The following is an 11,925-nucleotide window of genomic DNA, read 5'->3' as shown; positions in this document are numbered from 1 at the left end:
TGCTCTATTTGCTGATTTCAGGTTGTGGAAGGAAACTTCAGTGGCTGCTGGTAGTCCTTTCACATTATTTGAGCTTTGCATATGTTTAAATGTGTCATTCTCACTGCTGTTAAGTGGCCTTCTGTTTGTAAGCATGTATTTGTCAGAACACATTTAAAAGGAGGTTTTTGTTCTTTGGGAGAATAATTTTTGAACCAGAATTTATAAAACATATTTTCCTCGGTTACAATGCTGGCTTGGTCTGAAGCGCTAATTCTCTTTCGCTGTCTAACAGAAGAGCGACCAGCCATGGTGTGACAAGACACAATATGGATTAATAGCTAGAAAAAAAATCAAACACCATCCAATTAATAGTACTTTGCATAAACATGCTGGTAACTGTCGTTGCTGTAGTTTAGCCACTAAGTCATGTCTGGCTCTTTGCAACCCCATGGACTGTAGCCCAACAGGTTCCTCTGTCCATAGGATTTCCCAGACAGGAATACTGGAATGGATTGCCATTTCCTTCTCTAGGAGATCTTCCCTACCTAGGGATCGAACCACATCTCCTGGATTGGCAGGCAGATTCTTTATCGATGAGCCACCTAGGAAGCCCAGCTAGTGACTGACTTTAAATTTGGCTTTTAAAAATTGGCAGCAATTTTTCTAGTAATATAATTTCAGACCAGAAACTATAATGTAAAGTGGGACATCATCCATATAAAGGGTGCAGTGCATTGCTGTACAGCCCTGTCTGCACCTCCTGCCACGCCGGGGTGTTGGCATACTTTAAGAGAAATGGAGACAAATTAGTTCTTAAAGAATTGAGAATGTCTTCCTGAATGAGACCAAGCAGTGTCCTACATCAAACAGAGGCAAGCTTTTTGAATTTTTAGTTTATCTCCTTTACTTACAGAATTTTCACATGGCTTTCCTTTCTTGGTTTACACACCATCACACTCTTTCCTTTAAAGATGTCTAATTTCCAGACTCACCAAATTGTATACATTAAATATGTGTGATTTTTGTGTTCAATTCTACTTCAATAGAGCTGGTAGTAATTTTTTTAAACGTTTTAAGATATCTATGTTTAACTGATGCTAGAGGCAGCTGAATTCTAGAAAGCACTTTCAGAAGTTTATTTTCTGCATGAAACTGATCGTCCAACCAGTGATGCAGACACTCTCTCTGTAGGAGCCCTTGGCAGCCATCCGAGCTCACTTTCAGATCAACAAGCACTGACGCAGCGCCTCGCAGTCTGGGTGCTGCTCTCCTCTCCTGCACGTCCTTTCCTGGTTTCTGTGAATTAAGCTTATCTGTCATTAAAGACATTATAATTATGATTTTTTGCAATATTTATTTTTCAAAAGTAAAATAAGAAAAATATATTTTGGATTGGTGGGAGTTGAGGATGATAAATGAAAAATCCTGTTTTTCGTCTTGGTATTTTTTGTGTGCAGGTCCTGTTTCATAAATATTTACAATTCAGGCCAAAACAAATTGATTGCCTGAGAGAATCTTTTGGGGGAAAACATTTAACAAATAAAAAAATAGCAGCTAAACACTGAAGAATCTGATTCTCCTGCTTGCTTTTCAAGCATACGCTAACATACTTAAATCAGTAAATTTTGAACGGAGACAAGTAAAGGACTGGGTTATTGGTAAGGTTAGAGCTGACAGTTATGTAAGCCATTAGGGGTGGAAATAACCCTGATAAACTTGCTGCTTTCAAAGCAAGTGACCTATACACTATTAACCTTTGAATTTTTTAATGTAACCTTATTCGTGTAGGAAGCAATATATATATCCACATTCTGTGCACACACATTCACGTTGTTGTGGTCTCTATGGAGACAGAGATATAGGCCTTTGGTAAGTTCATATGAGAATACATTTGCAATTAAATATACATTATTACCACTATTTTGGAGAAGGACAATAACAAATCATTCAAACGTACTTTGAAACTATATGCCCATCCTGACTAGGAATCTAATAACTGCATGTTAAACGTTTTAAATTACTATAAATGTTACATATTTCATGACATTTTGTGAACCTAAATTTTTAGAACACTGGCCTTGCTTATAAAATATAGGGTCCAGGTAACTGTTTTGTGGAATCAAAGCCATCTCCTTTACCCAGTGAGATTTCATATTGTCTTAGCATTTAAACAGCAACAGCAAATTAACTTTTATAACCTTTAGGAACTTTACATTTTTTAAAGTGGAAATTAAAATAGTTCTCTTTGTAGAACCATTTTAATGAACTGCACTTCTAAGAAGACTAAACAAGCAGCTGATTTAAAGATGAAAAAATTAAAAATAAAACATTTTAGTAACTCTGGCATATGAATTTAGGCTGACTTAGCTTTTTAACATACCTGTAATATTTATACTAAAATTAATATTGCTAATAATAACAATTAATTATAGTCACCAACTGCTGAGAAACAGACCAAACCTTCCCTCACGTACAGCCTCTGTGGGAGTCTGGGGTGTAAACCTCTTCGTCTGGTGTTGAGTTCTCTTCAGGCCACTGTAAACCTAATGGCAGGGAGTTCCTTAAGGACAGTTTGGGGCTGCCAGCCTGGAGGGCAGGGGGTGGTGACCTTGAACCTACCAGTGACAGGAGCAGCAGGTGTCAGCTTCTTACCCCTTTTGCATAAACAATTCATGATGGATTCACAGGGGTTGATTATATCCTGTGGCTTTTGATTTTCTGAAAATTGCACTTTCATAGTGTAGAGAAAAATTGTTAGGAAACCAGAAAAGGCAGGAGCAGCAGGCAGGCAGACGAGGACCCTCAGCTGACGAGTGAGGATGGGGGATCGGATGGAGTGGGAATAGGGGGGTCCACATATGGGGCCCTCCCCTCCTGCACACTCCCCCTTCCATTTCCATTTCTCAACACAGCAAACACTTCTGAGAAAATTAAAAGAGTCTTAAGTGACTTCAGGGGCTTTGGCTTTCACCTTCTTTAGGCCACCTTTTTTATGCACACACACACACACATGCACATGTATACACCCCCACACTTGTGCACATGCACACCCACACGTGTGCACACACCTACACATACATGTATGCACATGCATAAGCACACCCACACATATACATATGCACACATGCATGTGTACACAGCCACATGTATGTATGTATACACGCACACACACCATGTCCAGACACACACCCACAGAATGAAAAGCCGAGTTTGGAGATATCAGCAGCTGATAAGACTACAGGACAGTGAGCGGCTGCCCTGGGAGGCCCAATCCCACAGATGCCGGCGTGAGGATTGGGGCGCTGTGGGAGCTGCAGGCGTTGGATGTTCAGATTCCACTGTCTTAGCCTGGTTTAACCTAGCTGCGTTATCCTGTCTCATCAATCACAGTTCAAATATTTATTTTCCTTGCATCTCTTTAATCTTTCCTGTGAATTGAGGCCTTCGGCAGAATTCTGTGTGTGTGAAAAGAATGCTGACAGCAGTGTTCTAATTTTTAAAACGTTCTCCGATTGACACCCTTCTCTTTTGTGGCCGACCTCCTCATCACAGGAAGGTTGTAAACCGCGCTTTGCTTTCAACAGCTCTTGAGAGCGTCGGAGGCCGTGTAACTGGGGAACCGTGTTTGGGAGGCTCTGGGCTTCGTCTCTTCGTCCTGCAGTGAGTGGACAGTCCGCACTGGCAGAGCCTTGGCCTGGAAGTCTGTTAGGTGTCTGGCTCTCTTAGTTACGTACTGCACTTTGCCTCTTACAGAAAAGTGTTCAGAAGAACCAGCTTATTTTCTCAAGAAAAAGAAATCAGGACCAACCTGGTTTATTTTGCCTTGCGCTTTGGATAAACTAATCAGAATCAGGTGAACTGTCAGTTGTGTACAGTTGGACGTCAGACGCTGAAAACGACACACAGATCCAGCAGTCCCGGTCTCCAACAGTGCTCGTGCACCTCATTGCTGTCCGAGTTGTTACATTCCAAGAGGAAGCACAGACGAGATGTTCATACTCAGGCTTTCAGTTTTCTGTTCTGCGCGACCCTCTTGGCCGCCTGTGCCCCCAGAGCCCGCACTGCAGGTAACAGCCACCTCGTCATAGAAACCCTCAGCCCAGGCTGGGAGTTTTATCAGGAGTAGTTTAGACATTTTCAGAATTAATGTCTGCCGGGCAGTTCCTGAATTCGGCTGTGAGCTATGTCAACGCACAAGCTCAGTGTCGCACAGCCCGACCTCAGGGAGCGGCAGCAGCTCTCTGCCACACAGGGCAGGGCTGGTCACAAGCAGGGCTTTGGTTCTCATTTCCCCTGTGAAGTACATTTCGTTTTAAAAATATTTTGCCATTTCACATCACATCAGCCATGCTAAAATTTATTGTTAACTCCAGCAAAGTGGAAACAATAGCGGGAAATATTAAAAGTATATAAGTTAGTTTTGAGACTTTGTACAAGTAGTGAAGTGTTACCTTCCCCCGTGTCTGTTCTGACTTAACGGCAGAAGGCGAGTCTCCTAATGGACTGCATCCGATGGCATTTATTTTCTTTAGAGGTCTAATTTACCCAATAAGACAGACATGAGAAGAGACCACTACTGGAAGAAATGATATGAATGTGGATAATGTGATTTCTTTTTAACATTTTATTAAAACAAGTGAAATGAAAAGAAAAAATCCTAAAAATTTATCTGAATTTACCAAATTAGTGAAAATCTGCCAGCCTGTTTTCTAAGCTGTTCAGGTCAAAAGAGCTACACTGGATTAAACATTTGGCACGGCTGTCCAGGGTCAAGTGTCTTCTTTATTTAAACTGTAATATTTTCCTATTTTCATACTTGGTTCCATTACTGTGTCTGTATTTTTAATAAACACAGACTTAGTTTCCTTTAATACCTTTTCTTAAAGTACATACTTTAATGTGCTTTTTAAACAAGCAAGCCTCAGAGAATTATTGTGAACCTCAATTACATATGTTGAAAAATACTTTTGTAGTTTATGAAGAGCTGTGTAAACATGAAGTGTTACCGTTATTACAGGAACAGCATTTCTTATAGAGTGACTTTCAAATACATAATCAGTAGCACATGAAAAACCATAATTATGTTATTCAGCTCACATCTGTATATTCAAAATCAGTACTTCAGCAATATTTGCATAGTCCCAGCAGACATTTTTTCTCTTTTAGCACCTTTAATTTTAAGACAAAATATATATGGAAAAGGAGTTCTATTTAAGAATTATAGTGAAGTTTTAATAAGTTTGATCACCGGAGCAGCCAGACACCTTCATGTATTTATTTTCATACGAAGATATGTGGCATTGTCATTGATTTTTTTTACAGTTTAGCACTATTTTTCATTTTTTAAAAAGTAACTCAGAATAGCAATTTAATGTTATTGGTTGTTTGATTAAAATGAACGGATGAAAACTTTTATTTCCCACATCAGTTGCCCAAACTAATTAGCACAGATATGTCTGAAGATTTCACTTTCAGATTGCAGCCTTGGAAGTCTTGCTGCATGGAAAGGTCTTCTAATGTCCCATTTGGGGTGAACTGACATGTGACTGGTGTGCCCATCAGTTACACCAGGGGCAGAAACCTGCACAGACCATGGGAAGACAGCTCTCCCGACTGAGAAAGTGGCCTCGACCAGCCCTGCATAAGACGCAAAACTGAAAATTTTTTCACCCTCAACTGGCATTCTTTCAGGGAGTCAAATTAAAGTACTTGTCTTTGTTAACTAATTTACTTAACATGTGCATTTGTTTTTAACTGTTCTAAATTATGATTTTAAAATATTTCATGCAAAATGTATCAGATGTTAAAAATTCACTCTCTCTGTATACACTCATCTCAGAAATGAAAGACGCACACATTCAGGATGAAATGGAAAGTCAGTTTTAAGGTGTAAATTCTCTAAGCCATGTGTATAATTCAATTTTTGCCAACATTGTGTTTTATACAACTTCATTGAAGTAGATTCCCCTTTGAATATTAGGCAATACAAAATTTACAGCAGTGGTAGATTATTAGAACAACATGGGATAACATCTTGATAAAATTAAAAATTCCACTGTTAGCCTTCATATTCCTAAAGAGAAATGCCCATGCCAGCCAGGCTGTGATCTTTAAGAAACTCTGGTGCTGCCATGAAGCCTTCTTACACGCAGGAGTCCGACAGAGGATTTGAGCCAAAGCCTCTTATGAAGATTCAGACATGGACAGTCAATTGTTGAATTTTACCAAAGAGTTCTGAATTTTACCTCCTATTCATTGTTCATCTTCTCTGGTAACTGAGTCCATCACTGGGTTTTCTTTCTTTCTTTCTTTTTTTAAAGGAGAAAGCCAACTTGTCTTTTTAGTTTCCTGAAAAAAACAGGCATTTCTGATGGTTTGCATTTAGTTGCAATTTATAAACGCTGTCCTGCAAAGCCAAATGAGGCACAGTCATCTTTTGCTGACGAGGACTGGCTTTTCTTCTCATTGTCCTAGTTTGAAATGGAAACACTGAACTGCTGAGAAAATGCCATGAAAATATAACCTACTGCATTCCAGGAAAATAAATAAGCAAGGCCACCCAAATTTTCAATTAGAGCTTGTGCAGAATGCAGGAAGTGGCAGGAGATCCGTCCCGGCGCCCCAGGCAAGGTCGCGGACACGGCGCAGTGCAGGAGGCTGGAAGGAGCTGCAGGGCCTGTGGAGATGGCCCGCCTCCAAGGAAAACTGCAGTCCACTGTGGGCGCTGAGGCTGGGGCTGCCGGCGGCCTCCCACCCTGCCCGGGAGCTGCCAGGCTGCACAGCTCGTGAGTGTAGTGGTGGAGGAACACTTGAAGGTTCTGCTGCGTTATGTGTTAAATACCAAGCTTCCTGAACATTCTCACTGTCCCTCACATACGGAGTAGTAGCCGCTGGAAACAGACACGCTCCAGACACTTGGTAAGAATTGGAACATGCTCGTGAGTCACAGTGTCAGGCAGGCGGGTGCCTCCCCGTGGTGGCACAGCCTGCAGTCGGTGGGTGTGTCATGAGCCGGGGACCTGGGGCCCTTCCTGCCCCAAAGCGAGGGTGGGCTTCTTCTGAGGACAGGTGTCTGAGGGGTAGACAGTGACGCTGCAGAACTTCCTTTCCTTAAGTGTGTTACTGAGATGCTTAGTCACTGGTTTAAAGGCAGGAGAGCTGGAAGACAGCAGACTCTTCAGGGCTGTGTGTCTGTACCTGACTCTGTTCCCTCACTGGCTTTCTCTTTCACTTCTCAGGTTTCACTATGGCATTTGGAGTTTTTCAGCTCATCATGTTGAAGTTAGTTAAAGAAAAAGGGTTGTTTTCCAGCCACACAATGTTGGTTGAGCTCACAAAGCAGCCCCTGTTATTTCGATGGGTTTTATCTGTGCTGTGCGTCTACTTGTATTTAATTTCAATCCACACAAAAGCCTTGAGTCACCTTCACACTACCTTGATGGAAAGTGAATCTATACATTGGATTTACTCTTACAACAAGGGGTGAAATAACTGAGGCATTACTGTGGACTACAATTGTTAAAACAGGGAGAGAACTCACAGGCGGATCAGGGCTGGTGGAAGACTATGCCCGTGTCTGCAGCTGAGGATAAAGCATGAAATCCAAAGGATGCTTTGTCATTGTTGAAGCAAGGATACCGTGCATTTATTGTAAATGCAGGAGAGCTTTTAAACACCAATTATTCATCACCTTACAAACACAGAGTCAAGGGGACCTGAGCACTGGCTATTTTTATTCCTGGAGAGTTCCTTCTTGTTGGAAACATTTTCTTGGCAAATCAGCTATTTTGTTAGGTTTGAAAGGCTATCGTTTCCTTTTCACAGTAAAGTCACGAATGCCCATTTCACACAATGCTGCAGCATTTCCTACAATAATTGAAGGCTTATGGTTTGGGGGTGTGCTCTTCATCCAGTTTTCCTACACAAAATAAGAAACAGGGGGAAAAAAGAAACCTCTTTCCATTTGCAATAGTTTCTCTCTCTATGTATATATATATGCCTTCACATTTCGTAAGTGAAGCAGTTTCCAGCCCTGGGGAGATCTGGGGTCCCGCCCTGTGGGGAGGGAGCTGCCCTCGGGGGTCTCCACAAGCCAGGTACCCCAGGCCCCCAACTGCCGCCTCCTTGTCTCTTCTCCCTCTTCTCTACCGTCTTTGCTGTGACCGAAGCCATCAAACCTGCTCCCGGGAAGTCATCTGAGGAATTCCCACTCAAGTGTGTTATTCGTTAGGTTGAACTTATTTATTCAGCAAATGTTCTCATGCACCACACTCGGTGAGAAATACAGAAATGACGTTGGTGTTTGCCCTTTGGATAAGACACTGAAACAGATGACCGAGTGGCAAGTCTTCAGGCTCGACTCAAGACCACGTGGACTAAACCTCTGATTTTATGGATGAAGAAGTTGAGGCCTAGAACCTGACAGCCGATATAGTGACTGTTTTCAGTAAAACTCTGCAGGAGCCTGCTGGGCTAGTTTCTTTCTGAGTTGCTTTGGTGGTTTGTCTTTCTCACAGGTTGTGGCGGGTGACAGTCTTCCCTTCCCTGCGATGGGCTCCCTGTCCCCCGGGCTTGTTCTTTCCCAGGCTTGTTTTCCCAGGGGAGCTGCAGCAGCAGTGGAGGAATGGCCATCACCGGCTCTGTCCCCTTCTTCCCCTCTTGGAGGACGTCTGCCTTGTTCTGGATGAAGACGGCTTCTTCAGTCCGGGTCCTGGGAGAAGGATTGGGTGGAGCAGAGCCTCAGCCAGGATGGGGACCCCAAGAACCAGAGAGAAGTGCTGCTGTCATCAGTTCCGAGGGTCCGGGATTGTTACGGCAGCAAAGCACCACTCAGGTGACGTGGTGTTGCTGCGAAGGCAGACGAGGTCCCGTCCTTCTGCACTGCTTCACCATGATCGGGGTTCTCTACATCACTGTCCCAGTTTTTTGCACTAAGTTCAAATAGTGGGCTTGTGGAGGGCAGAGGCCCACACACCCAGCTTCAGGGACCTCATCTGACCAAATGTCAGAAGCATCAGCTAGGTGCCATGAGAGGAGGGTCTTTAGAAGGAAGGAGGCAGGAGAACTCTCTGCCTTTGGTGCCTTCAGGTCACCTCCACCAGGGCCGTGTGTCCCGCAGGCGAACGCCAGAGAAGGCTGCCATGTCGGGCAGAGGATGGTCTGTCTCTAAGATAGTCGGAGAGCTTGCACAGAGCGCCCTCGGGGATCCAGAAGGCCCTCTTGGAGGAGGTGGCCTTTCTGCTGGGCTCTGAGGAATGAACAGGAGCTCAGCAGTCCAAGCTCATGGGTTCACCGTGCTGAGATGCTGCAGGGGGAAGGCCTGGAATTCTTCCAGAGTGAACCTTAAACTCAAAGAATCCATATTTACTACATCAGGGCGAGTGTTCGTTTGTTTAGATGTGAGACAAGGTACTGAAATGCAATCTGTCTCTCCCAGCAGTTGCTGACAGTTTGGCTCAAGTCCTGCATTCGCATGGTTCCTCTGCCCTCACTCCTGTGTCCCCACTGAGTGCCCGGCGGTGTCTGGCTAAGCCGCGATCCTGAACCCGGGTGCTCAGTGAAGAGCAATCAGTCCAACTTGCCGGCCTTCCTCATGTCAACATAATGTAGGAAATAGTCACACTTTAAGAAGCAAAGGAAATCCAGGCCTGTACTTAACATGTAGAAAAAAATCAGAGATGTCAAGATTTGCCCAACATTTACGACGACTTTTCCTGAGCAGCAAGTCACATGTCTTCTTTCCATGAAGATCATAATTCACAGCTAAGCCTTATATATTCCTATTTTATGTGGAACTGTATGTGCCTTTACAATTTCATCAATGACTAAAATTAAAAAAAAAAAAAAAAAACTGGAAAAAAGCAATGTCTGATTGTCCTTAGAAATTGACTGACACACCATGGCTTTATTTCAGCTCAGTGTTTTAAAATGATGTTCCCCAAAATCTGAATTTCTTGTCCTGTCTCAGCTCCCGGAGGCACTGAGTATGTCCCTGAGTCCAGAGATAGAGGCTTGGTGTGCAGGGCAGGAGGTCCTTGGAGGAACACACTTGTCCGAGTGCATCTGTCTGCTGGTCAGTGGGCAGATGGTGGGAACTGCCAGGTTGGGTCAACATGGAAAGAACCACAAAGACTGTTTAGTCCAATATAGATTTCCAAGAGGTAACAAATTTCTTAGCAGAAAAATGACCAGACCAGAATGATTTATATAAATAAAATAGTCACCGTATAAGTCAGAGTGTATTGCTGCCCTCCTCATTGGAGGCGGTGTGGATAAACACGCAGAGGTGGAAATGGGCTTTGGGACCTGAGACATGTGTGAAGCCCTGGTTCCGCCTGGCGGTGCTCTGGGCACGTGAACCCCTCTGATCATCAGCCGTGGAGACCATGTCTTCTGTTTCCAGCATCATGGTGTCTGGCACCAGGCAGTTGCTCCTTCTCTTCCATCTAAGTAACTATGGACGTGGTGAATATGAAATACTCATCAAGTTCCTTCTTGCTCGAGAGGTGGGCTCAGGGCACTGCCCAGGACTCCCCTTTTCCTGCCCTTCAACCCCCCTCCCCCGCCTCCCGCTGAAAGACAAACCCAAAACAGAGCCTGCTTAGAGGTCATGGCAGAGGGCCACCTCCAGGGGAGCAGGCCACTCTGGATTTGAATTTGTCACCATTTTCCTTAGAGGGAGTGAGAGGAAAAATGAATTTAATTTAGTATAAAAAATAAACATTTCTGGTACTGGAAACGTTTGTGGGGTTTAAGAGCTGTTATCATTAATCAGTCAAGCGTGTTTACCCGGAGTCCTGACGGCTGTGAAACTGAGCCGCTCGCCTGAGCTGGTCAACAGAGACGCCCCCACAGCTGGGATGGAGGGAAATGTGTCCACAGCCACCACCCTGTGCCCACCGCCTTGGGACGGGGCTGGCCGCAGAGTGCCTTCCAGGGCTGGAAGTGGGGTGGAGGCGGGCTGGGAGAGTGGACCAGAGCATCGCAGACCCCCTGCATCTGCGACCAAAGCCTGTTCTTAAGGTTGTGTTTGAACAGTTTCCCCGCTGCAGTTTTGAGAGGCAGCATCTCCTGTGGGCTGTCTTTCCTTGGTGTGAAGTTGTGGAAATTATCTCCACCAGCTGATCCTCTCCCAGAGAAGGAAGCACGGCTCTCAAGGGGGTGGGACAAAGTTGCTCAGGAGCAGACTCACAGCATCCCTGGTCCGACAGGTGGGAGGCCTGCGATGGGAGCATAGCTGGGACCTTGTCCTGTGACTGTGCTCCTTCCGTCTACAGGAGGAACCTTCCTAAGAAACTAGGGCACAAGGGAAGCCCAGAGCAGAGCATGTGAAAACTTGAGAATGAGCAGGTTTCCCGTTGAGAACAGGAGTGGCCTCTAATGGGCATATATGTATTAGTGGGTATCATTATCATCATTAACAGTGAGTTCGGTGCCAAGGGTGGTGATGGAGACGCTTGGAGGGGACCAGCAGGAATCCTGCTTGAAGGTGTTGCGTGGATGAAGGCTAAGCCCAAGTGGGCAAGGGCAGAGCTAGAGACACAGATGTGATCTTGAGAGCAAGGGTCCTGAGGACAATCATGAGCATGGAGCAGCTGGGGAAATGGAGGGGCCAGGAGAGGTGCAGGAGGGCCCATTGGGCTGGAGGGTGATGGAGCTTCAAGCAGAGGCGTGCTTGGCTGTGTTGATTCTGCCCCAGCAGTCAGTGCAGTGGAGTGTGGTATTTGGAGGTCTTGGAGACTGGGGCAGGAGGGGCTTCCATGTGGTCAGAAGTGGCCTGTGTATGCTTCGCGGGAGGAGTACAGGAGGTTCAGGGGCCCCTGGGGACAGCACCCTGGTGCCATCACTCATGTCGTCCCACCTGGGGTGTGCAAGCTCTGATCTTCAAGCCCTCAGCCTTCAGCTGGCACTTCTGTAGGGACCATGGTGTCCTCAGCACTTCCC

This window comes from Bos taurus, chromosome 23 (genome assembly GCF_002263795.3).
Source record: "Bos taurus isolate L1 Dominette 01449 registration number 42190680 breed Hereford chromosome 23, ARS-UCD2.0, whole genome shotgun sequence".
In the NCBI taxonomy this organism is placed as follows: Eukaryota; Metazoa; Chordata; class Mammalia; order Artiodactyla; family Bovidae; genus Bos; species Bos taurus.
Note: the sequence above shows the minus strand (reverse complement) of the source record.